A 25,549-nucleotide genomic window follows, 5' to 3' on the forward strand; every position below is an offset into this window, starting at 1 on the left:
AGCATTTTGAGCGTCCACCCAGTCTCATGTTGATAACCAGTCAATTTCTCTTAGAATAATAATTTACAGTAACCCTGTGTCGCTACTCGCTAGCTACTTGGATAGGTAGATAAATAATGCAATACAAGGTGGGAGTAGTACCTCTGTAATTAATAAGGTTGCATCTTTTCCTGGAAGGAAGTGTTTTCCTTGAAAGACACTGTCTAGGCTAAATGACTTCATTGGCCCACGGACTTGTCTTACTTGTCCGTAAGGCTGATATTTGTCATTTCTCAAAATTGTTTACTTGATCTATCTAATTTATTTCTTAGTATGTGAACTGTATTCCTATGGTCTAAGGAGTTTAAAATTAAGATTCCTATGAAATTACTTATATAGTATATGTATAATTATTTGTTTTTCTTGGGTTTATATTGACATTGTTTGTGATTTGTGTTTTCAAAAGGATTATGTCAGAGATGATTGGCATTTGCGTCTGGACTGTGTATCAGTCAGAAGTTTTATATATGTGTATATAGTTTATGTAATGCATGATCAAGTCGATGCTTGATGGTGAAAAGTAATTTACCTGGCCATTTATTGAAAGGGCCCACCATATTATGAAGAAATATTTGCACCAATCAAGCCACGGTCTTCTGTAAGGTCAGAAGCCTAGTAATCAGGCAAAATTACTTATTGTATTTTTCCTATGATCTATACAGGTTCTAAGGTGTTCTAAGGGTTCCAAAAGGGGGTTTCAGCTGTCCCCATAGTATAACCATTGTTGGTTCTAGGTAGAACCTTTTTTGGTTCCAGGTAGAACTATTTTGGGTTCCACGTAGAACCCTCTGGGGAAAGGGTTCTACATGGAACACAACAGGGTTCAACCTGGAACCAAAAATGGTTCCTATCCCCAAATCCCCCACCAGAGAACCCTTTTAGGTTCTAGATAGCACCTTTCTTTCTAAGAGTGTAGTCAAGGCCTCAGTACTCAATAGGTTTCCTTTGGAGAAGTGATCTCTTCTCTGGGCATGTGTAAAAAAGGCCTGAGAGCCATGGACACAAGACAGGAGGCCATTTTATTTGAGGTAAGCAGAGTCAGTGCTTGATTTAATAAATCTCTATGAGATGCTACCGTTCAACGTCCTGAAAGGAGGAGGTGAGGTAATCTTGGGACGTCTTAATTCCTTGACATAAACATAACACACAGATTAATGAAGCTCGGGGAGATTGTGAAGAAGGGAAAAGATTGCTTATCGATCCATATAAAAAAAATCATGCTAATCCTGACCAGGAGACAGAGTGTCTGGTATCAGAGTTAATAATCTGATTTCTAGGCTGTCTGGGACAATTCCGGCCAGCATGAGGGCCTAATCAGAGCACCCCTCTTCCCATCTCAGAGATGCTGCTTGGCCAAGCCACACGTCCCCCTCCTCTGACCCCGTCCTGCCCCCCCCCTCGTGGCCCATGGCACCTGCCACCAGCAGGACAGTGATTGAGGATATGATAGAAACAGGTTGACAAATTAAATGTTTTACATTTCAGAGGAGATTTGCACTGCAGCGGTGAGGTTGGAGCGGATGGTTTGTTCAGTGGTGGTGGTGGTGTTGGGAGTGCACCCGTGACCTTCTGAATGTGTGCTCATATATTTCCATAGGTTCCCCCAACGCTAGGATAAATTTTCCCTTTTATTTGACCCCCGAGTTGTTGCTTGTGACAAACGTTGTGGGACAAGATGTGTAGAGCGATAGCTGTGTAATATGCAATTCCTGCTATCATCCAACTGATCTAATGTTACAATTTTATTGATCTATACTGAACAAAAATATAAACGCAACATGCAACAATTTCAAAGATTTGACTGAGTTAAAGTTCATATGAGGAAATCAGTCAATTTAAATAAATGCATTAGGCCCTAATCTATGGATTTCACATGACTGGGAATACAAATATATCTGTTGGTCACCCATAACTTAAACAAAATGGGCCTCACAATGGACCTCAAGATCTCGTCAGAACATTTCTGTGCGTTCAAATTGCCATCGATAAAATGAAATTGTGTTGGTTGTCCGTAGCATATGCCTGCCCATACCATAACCCCACCGCCACTATGGGGCACTCTGTTCACGACATTGACATCAGCAAACCGCTCGCCCACACAACGCCATAAATGTGGTCTGCGGTTGTGTGGCCGGTTGAACGTACTACCAAATTCTCTACAACGACGTTGGAGGAGGCTTATGGTAGAGAAATTCACATTCAATTATCTGGCAACAGCTCTGGTGGACATTCCTGCAGTCAGCATGACAATTGCACGCTCCTTCAAAACTTGAGATATGTGTGACCTTGTGGTCTTTTATTGTCCCCAGGACAAGGTGCATCTGTGTAATGATCACGCTGTTTAATCAACTTCTTCAGCTCATGAAACGTGGGGCGAACACTTTACATGTTGCATTCACATTGTTGTTCAGTATATATTTGATTTTATTACTGTATAGTCTTCCCTGTGGCTCAGTTGTTAGAGCATGGTGTTTGCAACGCCAGCATAGTGTGTGGGTTCGATTCCCACGGGGGGCCAGTACAAAAAAAAATGCAAGAAATGAAATGTATGCATTCACTACTGTAAGTCGCTCTGGATAAGAGGGTCTGCTAAATGACGTAAATGTATAGCAGCAATTAATATTATACCAACACTTTACATGTTGAATTAATATTTTTGTTCAGTGTACAATAAACAACAAAACAGCAAAGAAACATTTAAAAAAATCTGACATTTTTGAGTGCCTCACTATGTTTGTGTTTAATGTGATTATTATAGACTGATGTAAGTTGCCTAAAATGCACAGTCATTATGATGCCGCATTGCATATTTACACACAGTTAGTCTGGTTTGTACCAATACTTTCCCAGTAAGCATAGTCTAGCTAAGCAATGGTTGGTCCTCCTGAGCAGAAATGTTTCCTAAACAGTAGAAAGGAGAGGTTGAGAAGAGACCACTGTCTGTTATATCTCTGCCCCCTGCAGCACAGGAAGTGGGCGCAAGCGGGCACCCTGAAGGGAGCAAGCTGATGTGTCTTAGTTAGGCTAATATCCTCGCCTCACATTTTTCTCTATTAAATCTTAATCACAGACTCGTCGAGTGTCACTTGACATTTGCATTTCGCCGCGCAGAGCCCAGACGCTCGGTGGTACTCAGCGATTCGACAGGCTCTTTCTCTCTCCAGCAGTCCTTTGTTCACTCACTAGATCCTCATCTTCAACAGGGCCAGTGCAGCATATCTGTTCAGATTGGATTTTCCTTACTGCATGTATGGTTTTATTACATCGACAATAATTATTATATGCATCAAAAAGCCATATCAGAGTCAGTTATTCTCTAACTATGGTACTTTTGATCATTGGCCCCAAATCACAGTAAAATTGCGTGCAATATATTTCCCAAGTTACAAATAATACACATTAATATTATATTGAACTCAATCCAGTGTCCTAATATTTTGGAGTTTGGAGGTTTCTTAAGAGAGGTTACTCTCTCCCTCTCCCTCTCTCTCTCTCTCTCTCTCTCTCTCTCTCTCTCTCTCTCTTTCTCTGTCTCCGCAGGAGACAAATGAAATGTGAAGGCAGACAGGAGAGAGAGAAATGACAAAGGCGTGTGAAAAGAACCAGTCAACGCTGCTTTAACTTCTCTCAATAATCAATCTCCTCATCTTGATGTTTACAAAAAATAGTCAATAACTGGAGAGAGGTGTTTGTGATTGGCTTTGATTTCCCCCTCAGTCTAAATCAGACATTATTGTTTCTCTCCCTCTTGATATGACACTGATAATTGGTGACGGAGACAGGGACTGTCCACATTGACGAAAGTCATGAAGGTCCTTCTTCCAATGTCATTACCTCTGCCCTCTTCTCTGTTATCCCTCCCTACGATACCGTCACCAAACTAGGCCTATATCCCCTGTTCCCATCGAGCCATATCAATAGTCACCCAGTCTACCATCAGTGGTGCACCCTGACCCCTTTAACCACGCCCATCATCACCATCTGTGTTTACATTACCTCCACTCTTGATCTTTGCCTTTCTATGATAATGTGGAGAAAATCAGAATAAGGAAGAAACTCTTTTTGTACACCAGGATGTTATTTTGGGGCATCATTGTGTATTCGAAAGGCAGAATTAAACATAGAGAGGGTGTGTGTGTGTGTGTGTGTGTGTGTGTGTGTGTGTGTGTGTGTGTGTGCAGAGCCCTTCTCACACTCAGTGCAAGAAACAACAATAATGTGGCGATAATGTTGCCAATAAACAAACAAACAAACACACAGGTACTCATAAGCTGCATCTGTTTGCGACAGCATAATGATCTGTTGCAATGGCCTGGTTTTCCATTGTACTGTGGCCTTGTCATCGCAGCTCAGGGGAAGACTTATCCTTACGAGAGGCTTAGAGGAGCCCTGTTCAGATCCGACAGGATTAGGCCCAGGCTAATACACTGGGTCAACAGCATGTTTCTGCTAATGAGACAGGTGTACAGTGCTTACTCCTGGGCTCTCCACGTAGCGGAGGCTCAAACAAAAGCTGATATCATCCCACTCGGCTTAGCTCCCACTCATCTAATATCCCCCTATAGTAAATGCACCGACTGTGGCTGTATCATCCCTAACACAGTCATCCACCAAGCACAGGGGCTGTTCCAGGTGGATTGTACTGACTGTGTTTACGTCTCAGGAATGAAAGGAATGCCTCCCCAGACAGTACACGTTTTGGGGCGATTTCAAATGTAATTGTCTTTCTTTGTCGTTATAGTAAAAACCCAAATGTATGCAAATAAAATAGACAATAGGTGAGCTTAACTGAAAATGTGCCATGATTTGTGAGTCAAATGCAGGAAGGGTCACTTGGATCCGTGGCCTATTGTGAGCGGTGTGGAGGCATTCACGCACTGGCATTTCTTTCCCACACTTTGTGTTCGTTGTAAGACCTAATCCCTCTCTCTGTGTCTCAAACCTTGTCCTCAAAGCTAACCCCCCCCCCCCATAGCCCCTCCTCTAGGTCATCCCGCTTGTCAAAACATTAGTGAAATCCTATTTTCCTTTAATAAAGTATAGTCCTGTCCTGCCGACGTATGCTTGGATAATATGTCATATGCTGTCTTTGTTCAGAATGGTGCCCCACTGATGTTTTTAGGCAGTGAGAAAATTGCCTTATTGAAACACGTTGTTTGGAGTGACTACAATGCCACAGTCAGAGCAGGCATTATGCACATGACATATTCAGGACCTCGGAGTGGGAAAACTATGAATATAAAGTAATCACTGAAGGCACCATGTTTCCCATCCATGATAGCTTTGCTTTTCCCCTAACCTTTGTCAAATATGATGATTTCATGATTTTAGAGTTGTACGGTATTTTTTCCCCCAGGCTGGATGCATCTACACTGAACAGTTTCTATCGTAAGGCTCCGTTCTTTTCCATCTTACCTCGCTTACTATACAAATGGAGCTAAGGTAAAATAAGTTCAGTTCGACGGCTATGTGCTCTGATAAATCAAGTAGTTTCCAATTAGAATCTATGTTGAAATTGAAATCCTGTTCTTGTTTAATGGCAAGAAATGACACCCAAACATCCCCATCTGTACAAGTACTTTATGTAAGCCTAATGGGCCAATCAGTGTGTGTGATTGTTTGTGTGTGTGTGACTGCACATGCATGCCTGTTCGTGTGTGTGCGTGTGTGTGTGTGTGTGTGTGTGTATGCGTGTCTGTATATGTGCCTGTGTGTGTATGCGTGTGTGTGTGTGTGTGTGTGTGTGTGTGTGTGTGTGTGTGTGCGCGCTGGGAAGCTGTATTGGCAGTGTAAACAGAAATACTAAGCTACCCCAAGAGTGCACTTTCTCTGAGCGAAGCGCAATGATGTACATGTTTATTACAATTTCAGACAAAATGCTAATGTCATTAAACAAATGAGGTTTAGGCAAATTAGCCGGCAATTTAATATTCGCAGAGCCTATGATATAGGGCATCATCATGTTACGAAACACTGGGCTGAAGTATCATCGTGGGCCGAGGCTCTCATCTCAGCCGCTCTCTTGAGAATATTTGTAATTAGCATCATTTGCCTAATACTTCAGGTTAATTAGAATATTTAATTGAATAGCTCTAATCTTCGGAGATGACTATATTATAATCAAATTAGCAGAACCACAAGGCTGGTTATGGACTGTGGCAGACTGCCGGGCTCCTGTTCTCCGTTGAACATTCTCACATATCTAATGGTCCATTCCAACTCAGCCATCAACATTTGATTATTTCTAAACAACAAAAACAAGTGTAAAGGAAGAGATGATAAAGGAAACTGCTTGCGGTCCCATATGGCATATTGGTGAGCGTACTACTCACTCAGTGTGAAGCAACAGAGACCGCACCCTTGAGACCGGGGAAAGGAGTAAACTCAAGTCGTCCTCTCCTCCACTCCCTCACTCCTCCACTTCTCTGCAAAGTGTTTGCAGCAGTGACCAGATGAGACCGTATGTATAAGAGGTTTCTAGAGAACTATTACTATTTGTAGTAGTCAGGACTATAATCAGGGCCCATATTAATAAAGCACCTCAGAGGAATGCTGATCTAGAATAAGGTCCTTGCCTCTATATGTATCATAGTCTTAAAATGCAAAACAGATTCTAGATCAGCGCCCATGTGGTTTTGCTATAATTACAAAAGTCCCCAATCCCATGATATTCATACTGTCATGTAATGTTGACTTTTGGACCTGGAACCCCCTTGAGAATGATTGCAGACTTGAGAATGGAGACACATAAATTAAACAGAGGTTTGACAGGCTTACACTGTTCAGAAAATGAATAGGTTGGGGTACATAAAACATAACATCTTCATGAGGGATGGGCAAAATTCAATTATCACATGTACTGTATCATATACTCCCCTCCATTCTATACTGTATGTATTTGTAGAGTGAATCTAAATCATTTTCATTTGGCTCTTAAATAGAATCTTTCCGCTTTTATTTGTGGGCATTTTCATTCAAACAGTATCTGTTTTACCTTTATAAATGAAAGCATTTTTACGTACACTACCGTTCAAAAGTTTGGGGTCACTTAGAAATGTCCTTGTTTTTGAAAGAAAAGCAATTTTTTTGTCCATTAAAATAACATAAAGTTGATCAGAAAGACAGCGTAGATATTGTTAATGTTGTAAATGACTATTGAAGCTGGAAACGGCAGATTTTGAATGGAATATCTACATAGGTGTACAGAGGCCCATTTATCAGCAACCATCACTCCTGTGTTCCAATGGCACGTTGTGTTTGCTAATCCAAGTTTATCATTTTCAAAGGCTAATTGATCATTAGAAAACCCTTTTGCAACTATGTTAGCACAGCTGAAACCTGTTGTTCTGATTAAAGAAGCAATAAAACTGGCCTTCTTTAGACTAGTTGAGTAGCTGGAGCATCAGCATTTGTGGGTTCGATTACAGGCTCAAAATTTCCAGAAACAAATAACTTTCTTCTGGAACTTGTCAGTCTATTCTTGATCTGAGAAATGAAGGCTATTCCATGCCAGAAATTGCCAAGAAACTGAAGATCTCATACAACGCTGTGTACTACTCCCTTCACAGATAAGCTCAAAATGGCTCTAACCAGTTTGCTCTCTAACCGGGAGGCTCCGGTGCACAACTGAGCAAGAGGACAAGTACATTAGAGTGTCTAGTTTGAGAAACAGACTCCTCACAAGTCCTCAACTGGCAGCTTCATTAACTAGTACCCGCAAAACACCAGTCTCAATGTCAACATTGAAGAGGCGACTCCTGGATGCTGACCTTCTCATCTACTCACTTAGAAAGAAAATTACTCCCATCATCATTCACCATTCAGTTACTATTGGGTAAAACAACCAAAACAAACTGAAAATGCGTCCAACTAGATTGTATAGTCACAAGCTTGATGTAATCATTGCGTGCAAGTAATATGGGACAATGCTAAACTTTTAACTACTTTAAAAGACTATAAGTGAATTTCTCCAAATACTTATGACTTCTTCACACTGGGGGGACTAGACACATAAAATGCTTTTATTTTCTAAACGGTAAAACAGTATGAAAATCCCCTGACGTCAAATGTGAATTCTGTACTGTCGCCTCAAAACCAAAATGCTGGAGTATAGAGAAAAATTTTAAATGTTCGCTTCACTGTCCAAATACATATGGAGGGGAATGTATAATAAACACAAACTCACGCTCGTGTTCATGCACATTCTAAGTTGTCACTCCCCGCAGTAGAGACAAACAAACCAATAAATTCAGAGGAGCTAAATATTACAGTGCATTCAATTGCACAAACAGATGGTAGCTAAATTAAATGAAATTGCATATACATTATGGCCGCATTATCCTAGCTTCATGGCTCTGCACTAATTGAAGTGATTATAACTCCTACCTTTCTGCTTTATAATGATGTAAATTAGTCCATTTAGAGTGAGACGTGTTAAATTTGTCCTCATCAGTATCTTGTGTTGAAAGTGATCATTTTTGACAGTTCCATATGTTTCAGTAACAATATTTCTTCTTGGTTGAGTTTTCTTAAGTTTTATTGAGTATTTCTGCACCAATGTTCTTGTATATCTACAAATAAACCCTTGTCGCAAATAGGTAGCCATATGCTATGAAGAAAGAGAATGAGATTGTTGGAAATATTCCTTAGGCTTTGCTCTAATTTGTTTTCCTGCTCATTGCATTGCATTGTGGCTATATTAAAATTATAATGAATTAAGGTGTCATTAATTCAAGCCATTGCTTTCCTCATCCACAGAAATTAAAACATAATCATGACCATAGTACCATAACAGAGTTAAATTTGTCCCTGGGCCCTGAAGATACAACAGACGGCTACATGCACAGGCCCCATGTATCCATTGTTTGTATGTCAATGGGAGCTATTTGGCTAGCTTGCTCATAGACTGTATCTAACACTCATTACCCATACATGCTGTTTCCCTATTCAATCAAATAACGCTTGAAAAACTGTCTGTTTGACACCCATTAGCAATGACAAAAGTCAGAAACAGTGGCAAGATGTATTTATGTAGCTAACGTTAGGATATGTGCAGGCTGGGGTGCCACGTACTGTAGCTAGCTAACTAGCTATGGAAGAAGCTGCAGTAGCTAGCTAACATCAGCTTTGTAGCAGCTGTGTTAAAGGAACCAGCAAGCAAGCTGAGCTAGCATGTTTAAGTAGTCAATACCTTAGACATAGTAGCCCGCCTAGTTCTCTTCTCCTGCCAGTTTCTCCCTTACTCTCTAACCATGTCTTGACTGGAAAGGGGAGATGTATGGGGCAGCTCTAGTTACACAATCCTATAAGATTCCAATAATACGTTTTTTTTTATCCAATAGAAAAGCCTATCAAGATTTAGAATCTATCCTATGGGATTTTATTCTATAGGACTGGTTCCAAAATCTGATAGGATTTTCTATTGGATTCTAAAAGTGTTTTATTTTTTATTATTGGAATCCTATAGAATGTATTGGATTATTATATTAGAATTCTATAGGAGTCCAATAGGACTGCTTCCAAAAATTGGATCAGATTTTTGTATTGGAATCCTATAGTAGCTAAGCAATAAGGCCCGGGGAAGTGTGGTATATGGCCAATATACCAACGTCTAAAGTCTGTTCTTATGTACAACACAGAATTACATTTACATTTACGTCATTTAGCAGACGCTCTTATCCAGAGCGACTTACAAATTGGTGCATTCACCTTATGATATCCAGTGGAACAACCACTTTACAATAGTACATCTATATATTTTTTGGGAGGGAGGGTGGGGGGGGGTTAGAAGGATTACTTAATCCTATCCCAGGTATTCCTTAAAGAGGTGGGGTTTCAGGTGTCTCCGGAAGGTGGTGATTGACTCCGCTGTCCTGGCGTCGTGAGGGAGCTTGTTCCACCATTGGGGTGCCAGAGCAGCGAACAGTGTTGACTGGGCTGAGCGGGAACTGTGCTTCCGCAGAGGTAGGGAGGCGAGCAGGCCAGAGGTGGATGAACGCAGTGCCCTTCTTTGGGTGTAGGGACTGATCAGAGCCTGAAGGTACAGAGGTGCCGTTCCCCTCACAGCTCCGTAGGCAAGCACCATGGTCTTGTAGCAGATGCGAGCTTCAACTGGAAGCCAGTGGAGTGTGCGGAGGAGCGGGGTGACGTGAGAGAACTTGGGAAGGGTGAACACCAGACGGGCTGCGGCGTTCTGGATGAGTTGTAGGGGTTTGATGGCACAGGCAGGGAGCCCCGCCAACAGCGAGTTGCAGTAATCCAGACAGGAGATGACAAGTGCCTGGATTAGGACCTGCGCCGCTTCCTGTGTGAGGCAGGGTCGTACTCTGCGAAAGTTGTAGAGCATGAACCTACAGGATCGGGTCACTGCCTTGATGTTAGCAGAGAACAACAGGGTGTTGTACAGGGTCATGCCAAGGCTCTTAGCACTCTGGGAGGAGGACACAATGGAGTTGTCAACCGTGATGGCGAGATCATGGAACGGGCAGTCCTTCCCCGGGAGGAAGAGCAGCTCCGTCTTGCCGAGGTTCAGCTTGAGGTGGTGATCCGTCATCCACACTGATATATCTGCCAGACATGCAGAGATGCGATTCGCCACCTGGTTATCAGAAGGGGGAAAGGAGAAGATGAATTGTGTGTCGACTGCGTAGCAATGATAGGAGAGACCATGTGAGGATATGACAGAGCCAAGTGACTTGGTGTATAGCGAGAATAGGAGAGGGCCTAGAACTGAGCCCTGGGGGACACCAGTGGTGAGAGCACGTGGTGCGGAGACGGATTCTCGCCATGCCACCTGGTAGGAGCGACCTGTCATGTAGGACGCAATCCAAGAGTGAGCAGAGCCGGAGATGCCCAACTCGGAGAGGGTGGAGAGGAGGATCTGATGGTTCACAGTATCAAAGGCAGCAGATAGGTCTAGAAGGATGAGAGCAGAGGAGAGAGAGTTAGCTTTAGCAGTGCGGAGAGCCTCCGTGACACAGAGAAGAGCAGTCTCAGTTGAATGACCAGTCTTGATCCTGACTGATTTGGATCAAGAAGGTCATTCTGAGAGAGATAGCAAGAGAGCTGGCCAAGGACGGCACGCTCAAGAGTTTTGGAGAGGAAAGAAAGAAGGGATACTGGTCTGTAGTTGTTGACATCGGAGGGATCGAGTGTAGGTTTTTTGAGAAGGGGTGCAACTCTCGCTCTCTTGAAGACGGAAGGGACGTAGCCAGCGGTCAAGGATGAGTTGATGAGTGAGGTGAGGTAAGGGAGAAGGTCTCTGGAAATGTCTGGAGAAGAGAGGAGGGGATAGGGTCAAGCGGGCAGGTTGTTGGGCGGCCGGCCGTCACAAGTCGCAAGATTTCATCTGGAGAGAGAGGGGAGAAAGAGGTCAAAGTATAGGGTAGGGCAATGTGAGCAGGACCAGCGGTGTCGTTTGACTTAACAAACGAGGATCGGATGTCGTCAACCTTCTTTTCAAAATGGTTGACAAAGTCGTCCGCAGAGAGGGAGGGGGGGGAGGAGGATTCAGGAGGGAGGAGAAGGTGGCAAAGAGCTTCCTAGGGTTAGAGGCAGATGCTTGGAATTTAGAGTGGTAGAAAGTGGCTTTAGCAGCAGAAACAGAGGAAGAAAATGTGGAGAGGAGGGAGTGAAAAGATGCCAGGTCCACAGGGAGGCTAGTTTTCCTCCATTTCCGCTCGGCTGCCCGGAGCCCTGTTCTGTGAGCTCGCAATGAGTCGTCAAGGCACGGAGAAGGAGGGGAGGACCGAGCCGGCCGGGAGGATAGGGGACATAGAGAGTCAAAGGATGCAGAAAGGGAGGAGAGGAGGGTTGAGGAGGCAGAATCAGGAGATTGGTTGGAGAAGGATTGAGCAGAGGGAAGAGATGATAGGATGGAAGAGGAGAGAGTAGCAGGAGAGCGAGAGCGAAGGTTGCGACGGCGCAATACCATCTGAGTAGTGTTGGAGGAGAGCGAGAGGGAAAAGGATACAAGGTAGTGGTCGGAGACTTGGAGGGGAGTTGCAGTGAGATTGGTAGAGGAACAGCATCTAGTAAAGATGAGGTCAAGCGTATTGCCTGCCTTGTGAGTAGGGGGGGATGGTGAGAGGGTGAGGCCAAAAGAGGAGAGGAGTGGAAAGGAGGCAGCGAGAAATGAGTCAAAGGTAGACGTAGGGAGGTTAAAGTCACCCAGAATTGTGAGGGGTGAGCCATCCTTAGGAAAGGAACTTATCAAGGCGTCAAGCTCATTGATGAACTCTCCAAGGGAACCTGGAGGGCGATAAATGATAAGGATGTTAAGCTTGAATGGGCTAGTGATTGTGACAGCATGGAATTCAAAGGAGGAGATAGACAGATGGGTCAGGGGAGAAAGAGAGAATGTCCACTTGGGAGAGATGAGGATTCCAGTCCCGCCACCCCGCTGACCAGATGCTCTCGGGGTGTGCGAGAACACGTGGTCAGACGAGGAGAGAGCAGTAGGAGTAGCCGTGTTTTCTGTGGTAATCCATGTTTCTGTCAGCGCCAAGAAGTCGAGGGACTGGAGGGAAGCATAGGCTGAGATGAACTCTGCCTTGTTGGCCGCAGACCAGCAGTTCCAGAGGCTGCTGGAGACCTGGAACTCCACGTGGGTCGTGCGCGCTGGGACCACCAGGTTAGAGTGGCAGCGGCCATGCGGTGTGAAGCGTTTGTGTGGCCTGTGCAGAGAGGAGAGAACAGGAATAGACAGCCACATAGTTGACAGGCTACAGGAGAGGCTACGCTAATGCAAAGGAGATTGGAATGAAAATTAACTAAACAACTGGGGAAGCGAGAGAGCAGGGCCTCCCTCACTAACCATTCACTGAAACACTCAAATATAACTATTCCAACTTCCACTTAGAAATTATAATTGCTGTAAACTACAGTGGTTCAATGTTTCCAGGAATAGGCTCAAACTTAGTTTATTCAGCTAGATAACTTGGTACAGTATTCTTCCGTGAAACCCACCTAGTGTCCTATGACGCCGTAGCTAACTAGCATGCTAGCATCCAATAACACACGGTTAGCACCAATACTTGGTTACAACAAACTATCAATGGATAATTCGGGTCCGTGTCCGTGTCTAGTTCCTTGCATATAGTCATTAGCCATGGTATTTGGGCCATATACGATAAACTGTTTACCAACATAATTAGAACAGCAAAAAAAAATGTGGGGGTCATACCCCTGGTATACAGTCTGATATACCACAGCTTTCAGCCAATCAGCATTCAGGGCCTTTATACCATGGCATTGTTAAATACTCGTTTCTGATTGGCTTGAAGGGCATTCTAGAGCGTGCATTATTTCCCTTTATACAACAGGTAGGTCTAATCCTGGACCCTGATTGGTTAAAACCACATTCCAGCTGCTGTCTATTCCACAAGTTACCACCGCCTACAGCTATGATGCTGAAAAGCCTCTTTATTCAGTTCCATCTCACTGTGCAATCCACTGTCTCATCAGCCCAGCAGACAATAAACAAATATCATCTCCACTGTAAAAAGCATCTAAACATTATCTCCCATTTCTTTTAGACTAGCAATTGGCTTTCGAAGAGCTGAGACCTTGTTGTCTGTCTCTCTGACATTTGCAACATTGTTTCAATGTTGAAATTTGATCTCCAGCTGTCCCACAGTAATGAATGTGTCGGGGTCGAGAGTCGGGACGAGACCGACAGGCAGGCAGCTTTTCTCAGCCAGTCGAAATCATGAATCAGCATAATTTATATGGATTTATACAAAGAAATGTCAATACAAAACAGGTCACACTAAATGAAATGCAGCTTGGTTTGCAGTCTTCCAGATTCAGTTTGAAGTGATTGTGTTAGCTGTGTTGCGTCTAGCTCCTCTGAACAACAGCGTCCTGTCTACGAGAGAGAACATTTTCTATGCCAGGTATAATCGCGCATCATTAGCTCATTGTTATGGATGTATCCAAATAAATGTCACTAGAAAACGGCATAAACAAATGCTACTTTGCTGTTTTTCTGGCTGCACTGTTTGACGTGACTGTAAGTTAGCCGTAGTTGGATGGATAAGAACGTTGCCAGCCAGTATGGCAATAGAACATTAAGAGCGAACAAAACATGGATACATAACAAAAAGACTTAATGACTGGGTCGTGTCTTTGGCACCCGAACCGACAGAACGAACTACAAGCCGGATTGGGTAGCATCTCTAGAATTGTGTCAGGACTATATCTCATGGAAGGCTGAAATAGTATGATTTAATTAATCAAAATAATGTTCTTAATGAAAATACAGTGCATCTGGAAAGTATTCAGACCCCTTCCTTTTTACACATTTTGTTACTTTACAGCCTTATTCCAAAATGGATTTAAAAAAATGTTTTCCCTCCTCAATCTATGTACACACAGTGCCCCACAATTGCAAAGCAACAACATTATTTTTTATTTTTTTGCATATTTATTACAAATAAAAAACAGAAATACCTTTATTTAAGTATTCAGACCCTTTGCTATGAGACTCAAAATTTAGCTCAGGTGCATCCTGTTTCCATTGATCATCCTTGAGATGCCTCCAGTATTTATGCTGCAATAGTTTATGTGTCGGGGCTAGGGTCAGTCTGTTAAATCTGGAGTATTTCTCCTGTCTTATCCAGTGTCCTGTGTGAATTTAAGTATGCTGCCTCTAATTCTCTCTCTTTCTCTCTTCTCTCTGAGGACTTGAGCCCTAGGGCCATGCCTCAGGACTACCTGGCCTGATGACTCCTTGCTGTCCCCAGTCCACCTGGTCGTGCTGCTGCTCCAGTTTCAACTGTTCTGCCTGCGGTTATGGAACCCTGACCTGCTCACCAGACATGCTACCTTGTCCCGGACCTGCTGTTTTTGACTCTCTCTCTCTACTGCACCTGCTGTCTCTAACTCTGACTGATCGACTATGAAAAGCCAACTGACATTTACTCCTGAGGTGCTGACCTGTTGCACCCTCTACAACCACTGTGATTATTATTATTTGACCCTGCTAGTCATCTATGAACATTTGAACATCATGGCCTTGTACTGTTACAATCTCCACCCTTGCACAGCCAGAAGAGGACTGGCCAACCCTCAGACCCTGGTTCCTCTCTAGGTTTCTTCCTAGGTTCCTGCCTTTCTAGGGAGTTTTTCCTAGCCACCGTGCTTCTACATCTGCATTGCCTGCTGTTTGGGGATTTTGGCTGGGTTTCTGTATAGCACTTCGTGACATTGGCTGATGTAGGAAGGGCTTAATAAATACATTTGATTTGATGATTCTACAACTTGAATGGAGTCCACCTGTGGTAAATTCAATTGATTGGACATGATTTGGAAAGGCAAACACCTGTTTATATAAGGTCCCACAGTTGACAGTGCATGTCAGAGCAAAAACCAAGCCATGAGGTTGAAGGAATTGTCCGTAGAGCTCTGAGACAGGATTGTGTTGAGGAACAGATCTGGGGAAGGGTACAAACAATTTCTGCAGCATTGAAGGTCCCCAAGACCACAGTGGCCTCCATCATTCTTAAATGGAAGAAGTTTGGAACCACCAAGACTCTTCCTAGAGCTGGCCTCCCGGGCAAACTGAGCAATCTGGGGTGAAGGGCCTTGGTTGATGATCACTCTGACAGACCTCCAGAGTTCCTTTGTGGTAGAGTGGCCAACGGAAGCCACTCCTCAGTAAAAGGCATATGACAGCCCGCTTGAAGTTTGCCAAAAGGCACCTAAAGACTCTCAGAGAAACAAGAAACAAGACTCTCCGAGAAACAAGATTCTCTGTTCTGATGAAATCAAGATTGAACTCTTTGGCCTGAATGCCAAGCGTCACATCTGGAGGAAACCTGGCACCATCCCTGCGGTAAAGTATGGTGGTGGCAGCATCATGCTGTAGTGATGTTTTTCAGCGGCAGACACTGGAAGACCAGTCAGGATCGAGGGAAAGATGAGCAGAGCAAAGTACAGGGAGATCCTTGATGAAAACCTGCTCCAGTGCTCAGGATCTCAGATTGGGGTGAAGGTTCATCTTCCAACAGGACAACGACCCTAAGCACATAGCCAAAACAATGCAGGAGTGGCTTCGGGACAAGTCTCTGAATGTCCTTGAGTGGCCAAGCCAGAGCCCAGACTTGAACCTGATCGAACATCTCTGGAGAGACCTGAAAATAGCTGTGTGGTGACGCTCCCCATCCAACCTGACAGAGCTTGAGAGGATCTGCAAAGAAGAATGGGAGAAACTCTCCAAATACAGGTGTGCAAGTTTGTAGCGTCAAACCCAAGAAGACTCCAGGCTGTAATCGCTGCCAAAGGTGCTCCAATAAAATACTGAGTAAAGGGTCTGAATACTTATGTAAATGTGATATTTCAGTTTTCTATTCGTAATACATTTGCAAAAATTTCGAAAAACCTGTTTTTGCCTTATCGTTATGGGGATATTGTGTGTAGACTGATGAGGGGAAAAAACTATTTAATCCGTTTAAGAATATGGCTGTAACATAACAAACTGTGGAAAGAGTCAAGAATACTTTCCGAATACACTGTATGTCAATCATTATTTGAATATGTTAGTAACCTGTATAAAAGTAATAATGCCCTCGAAGCAAGGGTTTGGAGGTTATATTGGCACAGTTTACCATCCCTCAACTTCGTCTCTGGCCTAACAACCCCCGTGCCAATATAACCTCCAAACACTAGCTTCTCGGGCATTATCACTTAAATAGCGGACAGTATATTTACACGGTAGAATTCAATGGCTATGGTTCATTCTTACATGTTCTATGCTTGAGCTGCTTTAAAAAAGGCGAATTGAAAACATTATTGGCATTATTGAATTAGATTTTCATAATAACAAGCTTAGACTGACGGTTTAGTTAGCTAAACTAGCAAGTCTGTTTGTTTGGTTACACACCTTCAACGTCTTTCCTTATTGTTCTTTGAATGTAAATTTGTGTCCGAATTTTGGGAAAACCTTGCAAAATACTTATTTACCATTATGAACACTACCTATGTTTTTGACATGAAAGATATAATATGTTACTATTGCAATGATAACAAGACCACTGAAATGATTTTTTTTATTCTTGTTGCAAAATACTTCATACACAAACAAAAATTCAAGGACAAAACAGTTTGAATAATATGGTCAGAAAACTAGTGAGCTGAACTTGGTAGTTCATTCACACTGCAAGCCTGTGTGTGCTGTGACGTCATCAGTCACTCTTAAAGAAAAAGGCTTTCTTAAAGGTGAATTAAACAGAAATGAATATAGAACTGTTGTTTCTAATCAACAAAAACGGTGTTATTATTGTTGTTGTACTGAACTAGAATTTATGACGATAAACTATCATTTCTGGGGTACAATTAAGAAAAATATGATTATATGATATAATATGATTATGATTGGGGTGTCAATATCCTACAAGATTTAGCTAAAACCAATAGGATCCAATCGGATGACTTTTGTTTTACAATACCATAGCCCACTGTGTTGTTTGTCCCTTTTGACACTGCCAATCATATGCAGGGAGTGCAGAGGTTTGTGTTGGTAGAGTTTATTGTTGACATAATAGTTTAATAATTACGTACATCTGTGGGGTGACTTTCTGTGCAGGGCGTCAGATAAGAGCATGATTGGTCCACAGATATTTAGCAAAGTAGGCCAAAAACATTGGTGGTGAAGGGATCTTGTTGTAACAGTTTTTGAGTTAGACCACCTGGGTGTAAATTGCCACATAGCAAGAGTGCAGCATGAAGAGGTAAATGTTTTTTAAGAAGCACTCATGCATTCCTTTTCATCTTTCCCTTTTTTCCTGGTTGGAGAAACAATAGACCCATGATCGGCACATCTCTTCAGGATTGGAGAGAGAGGGTGACTGGTTGAGCAAATCATGCCGGCAAACACGACAGTGGTTCAGCAAACTGCAGTCAATAGGGACCGTCCATTAAATCATTTGTGATCCATTTTGGATAGTTATAAAGGCCAGTTGCTATTTCCACTAAAATAGTATTTTCAAGTCTCTGTTTCTCTAAAACAATCTAATTGGAATGAAGGAAATAGCATTAAATAGGTACACCTCCATAGCGACAGGGGGCCTTTGGAATTTTTCATTATTGTATTAGGTTTCGCCATCTCAAAGATAGTCAAATGTTTGCTGCATTCTATTTCATGTTTAGCATGGAAAACACACGCACAAACACACACAGTGTGTAATTTCTCAACATTACAGATAATTAGAAGGTTCAACATGTTTGTCCAAGGTTTTCTGGGTTGTGATCATTCCCACAAAAATCTTATGTTCTCATAAACACTTCATTTAGACTATATTTGGGTGGTTAAAGATGATTAAAGCAGACCCAATTGTATGAAATACTTAATTATGTCAAACTAGTACGAGTTTTATTTGAAATACATGGTTTGGTTAGGCATGGGTAAAAATAAGTGGTAGATAAAGTGAGCAGGCCTTGGGGCCACATGTGCTGATATGAAACACCACACGGTCCAACATGCTCAGCAAGGAGAGAATTCATTATGAATCCTTCTTTGGCTGCCCTGAAAACATACGTGCAGAGGCAAATACAGAGGCAAATATAGACAGCCCAGTGTAAATGAACAGGGTTACATGCACACAAACATACAAAGACTGTTGACACGGGTAGTCATACGCAGCTGATAGTATGCAAGTGAACGTATAATAGAAAAATGTACATTGCAACTGTTTATGCTGCTGAAATGAACTCATCTGTAACATACTTTTGCTTTTGATAAATGCCTTATAGGCTCGAGATCAAATGTATTTACAGCCATAATCATTACATCCAACACTGTATTGGGGCTACTGATCTTTAAATCAAATATTTCCATTCTTCTGTACAGTGAGCGATTGCAAAAGAAAGGAGCCCCTCTCACTGCGAATTAGCCATGATGTCCGAGGCAGTCAGGCCATTGCACGCGGTCTGGGGCACTTTGGTGCTGGGTTTGATGGAGTATGTCAGTCCAATCAGCCAGGCTTCCTGAGCCTGATTGGGCCTGCCAGCCAGAGAGGTGTTCTGAAGGAGGCCTGATATTACCTGTACAGCCATCTGACAGCAAGCATATGGCCAAGCCAGCAGGCACTCATCAAGCAGCACCCCCCTTTCCTCCTCCTGCCCCCGCCTCCTCATTCCCCCTGCCTTCCCAGTCTCTCTGCCCAGGCCAAAGATAAGAAAGACATTAAGCTGACACATATAAAATAACATTTGGGGACAGACTTTTTTATTCTAGTCATGCACATCATGTATGAATGCACATTATACAGTATGAACGAAAACTATACATTTGTCTCCACAGAGAACAACAACGGTTGAGTAAAGAATCATTTCCCCCCCACAAGGGTTTTGAGGATGCTCGAAGAAACAGCACTTACGGGGTGTGACTCCACAAGCTTTATCCTCCCAGCAGCACTTGAACTCATAGGGGAGACTAGCTAGGCATTACTAAAGTTCCGGGGGAAATTTTCCCTAAAGTTGATGAGCCATGGCGGATGAGTAGATGACTCAAGTTAATTATTATTGAATTTGTTTGTCTTGCTCTGCTGACACTCGCCTCAGCCGCAATGGAACGATGACAGTGGGTATTCTCATTAAAGCAGATGTTGCATGTTATTTGGGAAGTACCATTTTTAAACCAATGGGCTATAAGGATATGAGATATATGATTGGACTCCTGTTAAACATTTGTAGGAACCTTTATACTGTGTAAGTTGTGGGACCAGTTCTGGACTTGTTCCACTCCAATTCCATGTTTAGATTTTCCTAAATTATATTGAACTATTATCTCATTTAAAATGAGTTTATTTCCTGAACATTGGAAAGTCCAGAACCCTGGTGATATTGATTCTCCATGGATTGGGATCCTATACCAACGTAGCATACTATACCATAACCAAAGTACTTTATGTGTTATCAATATAACCTGTTATGAAATCAGAATGAAAATAAAAAACAAAACAGTGGCTACGACATATTTCCTCACATTGCACCTCAACAACATGCTACTCAATTTGTCCTTGTCTGAAAATATCTGACCTGTCAGGGTTGACATGACAGGAGAAAATGAACGATAAATTGTGCATATGTCACAAATGACCTCCATCAAACGCATAATCTGAAAATCATATGATCGGACATGAAACAGAAATCAACAATGTGAACATAATATGATATAATTGTTTGGCGTTTGAGGACTTGCCTTCTGTTCCTTGTTTCAAAACAGCCATATGTTGTGGAAAAACTAGACTCACCTATAGTCTCAAACCGTCTCCCGTTTGATCCATAGCTCTTATCCTGCCTGTGTGCGAATGGTGGAAGTACCAGACATTTCCACAGCATCACACCGGGGACTTGGAGCTCCCCGCTGACTAAATCACATCAATGGCAGTGTGCAATCACACATGCTCCTTAAATTAACCAGAGGGATCCCTTGAATGGGCCTAATGCCAGCTAACAGTAGATAAAACATTTGTATACATTTACTATGCATCATAGTAAAAAAAAAGCTAAATCACTCTGGATGTATTTTCACACACTTTCCAATAGTGTCTGATTTAGGGAATAGCTTACACTGTACAGGGCCAGGGCACTTTTTTCACACACAGCCAGTGGTCATATGAGGGCAGACCAAACAGAAAATGAACTGTCAATACTGCTTTACTTAGTCAAATGTTTGTTTTAAATTCAGCATGTCAGCCTGTCAAATACCACAGACTTCAGATTGGCTGCTATTTGTGTTTGCCCAGCCATTGTCTCCAAATTAAGCCTTTCTCAAGTTCCTCTTGATTTAGCTGTTCTTCTGAGGGTGTCCTCCATTGAGTCAAAACAAAAGGACCTGCCAAGAAAATCTAAACCACAGTTTCAGTGAAAATACACATTTGACCAAAAATGTGTGGACATTTATTGCATGGTGAATTGATGTCAAAATATTATTCACATGCATTTATAATTTTTCAGGAATCCAATTGGTAGTTACAGTCTTGTCTCATTGCTGCAACTCCCTTACAGACTCGAGAGAGGCAAAGGTCATGCGTTCTCTGAAACACAACCCAACCAAGCAGCACTGCTTCTTGACACAATGCCCACTTAACCCAGAAGCCAGCCACACCAATGTGTCGGAGGAAAGACCGTACACCTGGCGACCGTGTCAGTGCACCCAGCACAACCCTGGAGTCGCTAGTGCACGATGGGACAAGGACATCCCTGCCGGCCAAACCCTCCCATAACCCAGATGACGCTGGGCCTCCCTGTCACAGCCAGCTGCGACAGAGCCTGGACTCGAACCCAGAGTCTCTAGTGGCACAGCTAGCACTGTGATGCAGTGCCTTAGACCACTGTGCTACTCAGGAGGCTATAAGAACGACTTTACATTAAATCTTCATTACAACATGAAGACTATAACATGTTTGTACTGTAACTATTCCTTCCTAGCTACAAGCAAACACCTAGCATCTCCCTCTCTCTCTCTCTTCCAAACTCCTCCATTTCTGACCAGTCTACTGTAACATACCACACACTTCCAACACTTCTTAACTCTGTAACCACATGCACGCACGCATGTGCACACACACACACACACACACACACACACACGGCAAGGTTTCTCTTTTATTTTTGTCTCACACAGTACGGAGGAGCATTTGTCATTGGTTATCAGGTGATGATATATTGGTTAGCCTGCAGAGAAACATCTGTTGTACATAGGCCAGTATTCATAGCCACCAGCTGTACAGAATCACACCGGAGGAACAGTCCACCATGGAGGGAGGAGGAGAAGAGACATACTGCCTGCCTGTCTAACAGATGCTGTTTCTTGTTATCATGCTCTTGCTATCTTATTTATATGGCGAGTCACCAACTCACACCTCTCCCTCCCTCCCTCCCTCCCTCCCATACACCCGTCCCCCTGCCCACACACACAGATACACACCCAAATACTTAGCCTCAGGGACGAGCTTTTATATACATTCAAGACCTTTTTTATAGATGCTAACTGGTACATGTAAAATTGAAGCCTTTTATTGGATATTTTGTGTGTCCTGATGTATCCAGAGCCTTGAGTTAATGTTAAAGCACAAAAAGATATCATAAAACCTGAAATATGTTTACCTTGCATAGATACAAACAAAACTCTCTATTTTCTTTCTTCTATTTTCTTTCTGTCTCTATCTCTCCCTTTGTCTCTCTCTCTCTCTCTCTCTCTCTCTCTCTCTCTCCCTTTGTCTCTCTCTCGCTGTCATCTCCATACATTAGTTCCCCTTCCACATCTTTAGTTGCTCACCACAGCCCTTCATTGACAGGCTCCTACTGTGAAATTTATGTCACATATTTAATATGGACATGGGAATGATTATCAAATCCATAGATGCCAGGAGAGTCCGATCTTCCCTAAATAATGGATGAGCCGAGGATGTGACTCAATTTGTGAGCAGCAAAGAAAGACAAGGCGGGAGGATAGCCATCGACATCAACCCCCCCCCCCCCCTCCACCCCCCCTCCTGCCCAGCCCCCGTCTCTCGTCTCTTCTCTCCAGAACGTCATTATTCTGGTCGATCTTTTCTCCCCTCACTTGACATCATTCAATGTAATCATCCTTCAATAAAAAAAACCTGCTCGTAATAAAAGGAACAACCTGGGTCAATACATAGAATATGACCTCTCGTGTGAAACAGGGTATAAATGGGCTGCTTCATCAAAGCGGATATGCCTCTAGTTACTTTAAAAGGACTTTGACCATAGCCCCAGTTATCATTACGGTTCCCTTGTGTATCATCAGTGTTTGTGTTGGGTGAATATGAGGAAGAAGAATGGCTGCATTAATGAATCAATGGGCTAATGAAGCAGCCATTGTGTTGCTTTATTGAAATACGTTGAGGAGAATCTATGACTGCAGCATGCAGCATCTCGGCAAGGGATGATGGGCTGTCATGTCACGTGACCAGTCACACCTGTCTATATAAGGCAAAACAGGAAGTGAGATTGCTTTCCCCAGGATTCCTTTATTTTGTTCAAATTAGGAAGTTAGTTTCCTACTTTTGAAACGCAACCTAATTTCTAAGAGTCGTGATGAAAAATCTGTGTTACCTGGGTTATTTATCATGTCATGTGAGTATTGGAATCCATTCTTGGCATCATTTTGTGTACTTTCTTTATTTAACTAGGCAAGTCAGTTAAGAACAAATTATTAGTTTCAATGACAGCCTAGGAACAGTGGGTTAACTGCCTTGTTCAGGGGCAGAACAACATATTTTTTACCATGTCAGCTCAGGGATTTGATCTTGCAACCTTCTGGTTACTAGTCCAATGATCTAACCAATAGGCTACCTGCTGCCCCTTAATTAAAAATACAGTAGAGACTATGTTTAAAGTTGATAGCCACAGTTTTTTGTAGTCTATAGTAGCAACCATCATAATAATGCAATACAAATTGAGATGAGCAGATCAGGATAACATTCGAGCACATTATTTTTTACCTTTATTTAACTAGGAAAGCCAGTTAAGAACAAATTCTTATTTTCAATGACAGCCTAGGAACATTGGGTACGGGGCAGAACAACAGATTTTTTTCCTCGTCAGCTTGGGGATTCAATCTTGCAACCTTTCGGTTATTAGTCCAATGCTCTAACCACTAGGCTACCTGCCGCCCCTAATCAGGAAAACAAATATTGTGTGATGTTGTGGTACATAGGTTAATGGTGTGTTTTTACCATTCTCTCACCGACTTACAACCTTGTCCTTTGTTAAACAACAACAGTGCCTTTTCTGGGCTTGGTAAGGGTTCGGAGGTCAAATTAGCTGACAGCAGGGTAATTTTCTGGAGACGACACGCAGAGTTGCTGATTATCCCTGAGCTAGCATCATTTTTGTTTATCAAAAAATGGCTAATTGCTTTTTTTTACGAGTAGAAAAAGATTACAAGTTAATAGGAGAAACTAAATAAACAGAATGCAATTGCACAAAGCTGTAGTAAGATGGTAATTAATTTGTGGCCACCCCTGAGCTAATTAGCTAATATAAAGAAGAGAAGGAAGTAAAAAAGAAGTTAATGAGGCTTAATGTAACTGATACTCTGATGGGAAGTCACTCTAATGAATTTATGAATGTGTGAATGAGGAAATGAACTTTCAATACTTACAACTTGTGTATTACATGGGCGTCTTGGATGTAGGAACACGGTTTAAAAACACAGATACAAATTTGAATCTTAATTCGATGAAACGTTTAGAATGGGCTAGGACTCTCTTACCATATCACTTCTGATATGAAAATGGAAATGGTACATTACTGACTTCGAGAAGGGGCCAAGGCAAATGACCAAATCATAAGCCATGGGAGGGCCAAGAGAATGTAGTTATTGGGATGTAGGTCGTCTGAGGTGGTCTTCAGGGCCTGGGGGGGGGGGGGGTTTAATGTTCTGGAGGTCCATCTGACTTAAACAGAGTAGGGAGGGGGTAATCATCAAGCCAATCTCTATGCAGCCAGCCAGCTTCCGACAGTAAGGCCTATGGTTAAAGCTCCTGTCAGGCCACCGAGTGACAGACCTTTTGACCCCAGTCACAACTCTACCAGCTGGGTCTCTCTCTCTCTCATCCCCTTACAGCACACACACACATACACATATATACACTGAGTATACAAAACATTAAGAATACCTGCTCTTTCCATGACATAGACTGAGCAGGGGAATCCAGGTGAAGGCTATGATATCTTATCTTATTGATGTCAATTGTTAAATCCACGTCAATCAGTATAGATGAAGAGGAGAAGACAGGTTAAAGAAGGATTTTGAAGACTTGAGACAATTGAGACATGGATTGTGTATGTGTGCCATGCAGAGGGTGAATGGGCAAGACACAAAATGTAAGTGCCTTTGAACGGGCTATGGTAGCAGGTGCCAGGCGCACCGGTTTGTGTCAAGAACGGCAATGGTGCTGGGTTTTTCCACAGTTTCAAGAATGGTCCACCACCCAAAGGACATTCAGCCAAGTTGACACAACGCTTTTGACATCTTGTAGAGTCCATGGCCACACGCCACCAGCCCACCTCCCTTCTTCCCCCCTCAAACACCTCAGCTATCCATCCCTCCCTGGTCGAGTCTGTAAAGACACCCCTTATTACTCCACCGCGGTGACCTCACAAAGCATCACTTACACCTCAGGTCTCTCAGTAGGTTCGCCATGACATTTACTGTTGACGCGCAAGACCAAGGTTCATGGGTAATTTGAATGAAATTACAGGACCCTGGTGAATCCTGCTAGCGAGTGGGGGGGGGGGGGGGTAATCAGGTAATTGCAGAGGCCAGCAGAGGTAGCGCTGCTTACTGTTTTAGACCGACCTGTAAAAACTTCACTTGATGACATGTGGTTTCGTGAGCCGAACGGCACGGCAATGAGTGATGAGACAGGAATATCCCATCAGAGAATTAGTGTCATATTACATAAATCACTGTCGACAAATGTCTTCCCTCGCTGGTTGTTTTTCCTTTATCGTTTGACACAGTTAATTTGTC

The sequence above is a fragment of the Salmo trutta genome, chromosome 37 (assembly GCF_901001165.1).
Source record: "Salmo trutta chromosome 37, fSalTru1.1, whole genome shotgun sequence".
In the NCBI taxonomy this organism is placed as follows: Eukaryota; Metazoa; Chordata; class Actinopteri; order Salmoniformes; family Salmonidae; genus Salmo; species Salmo trutta.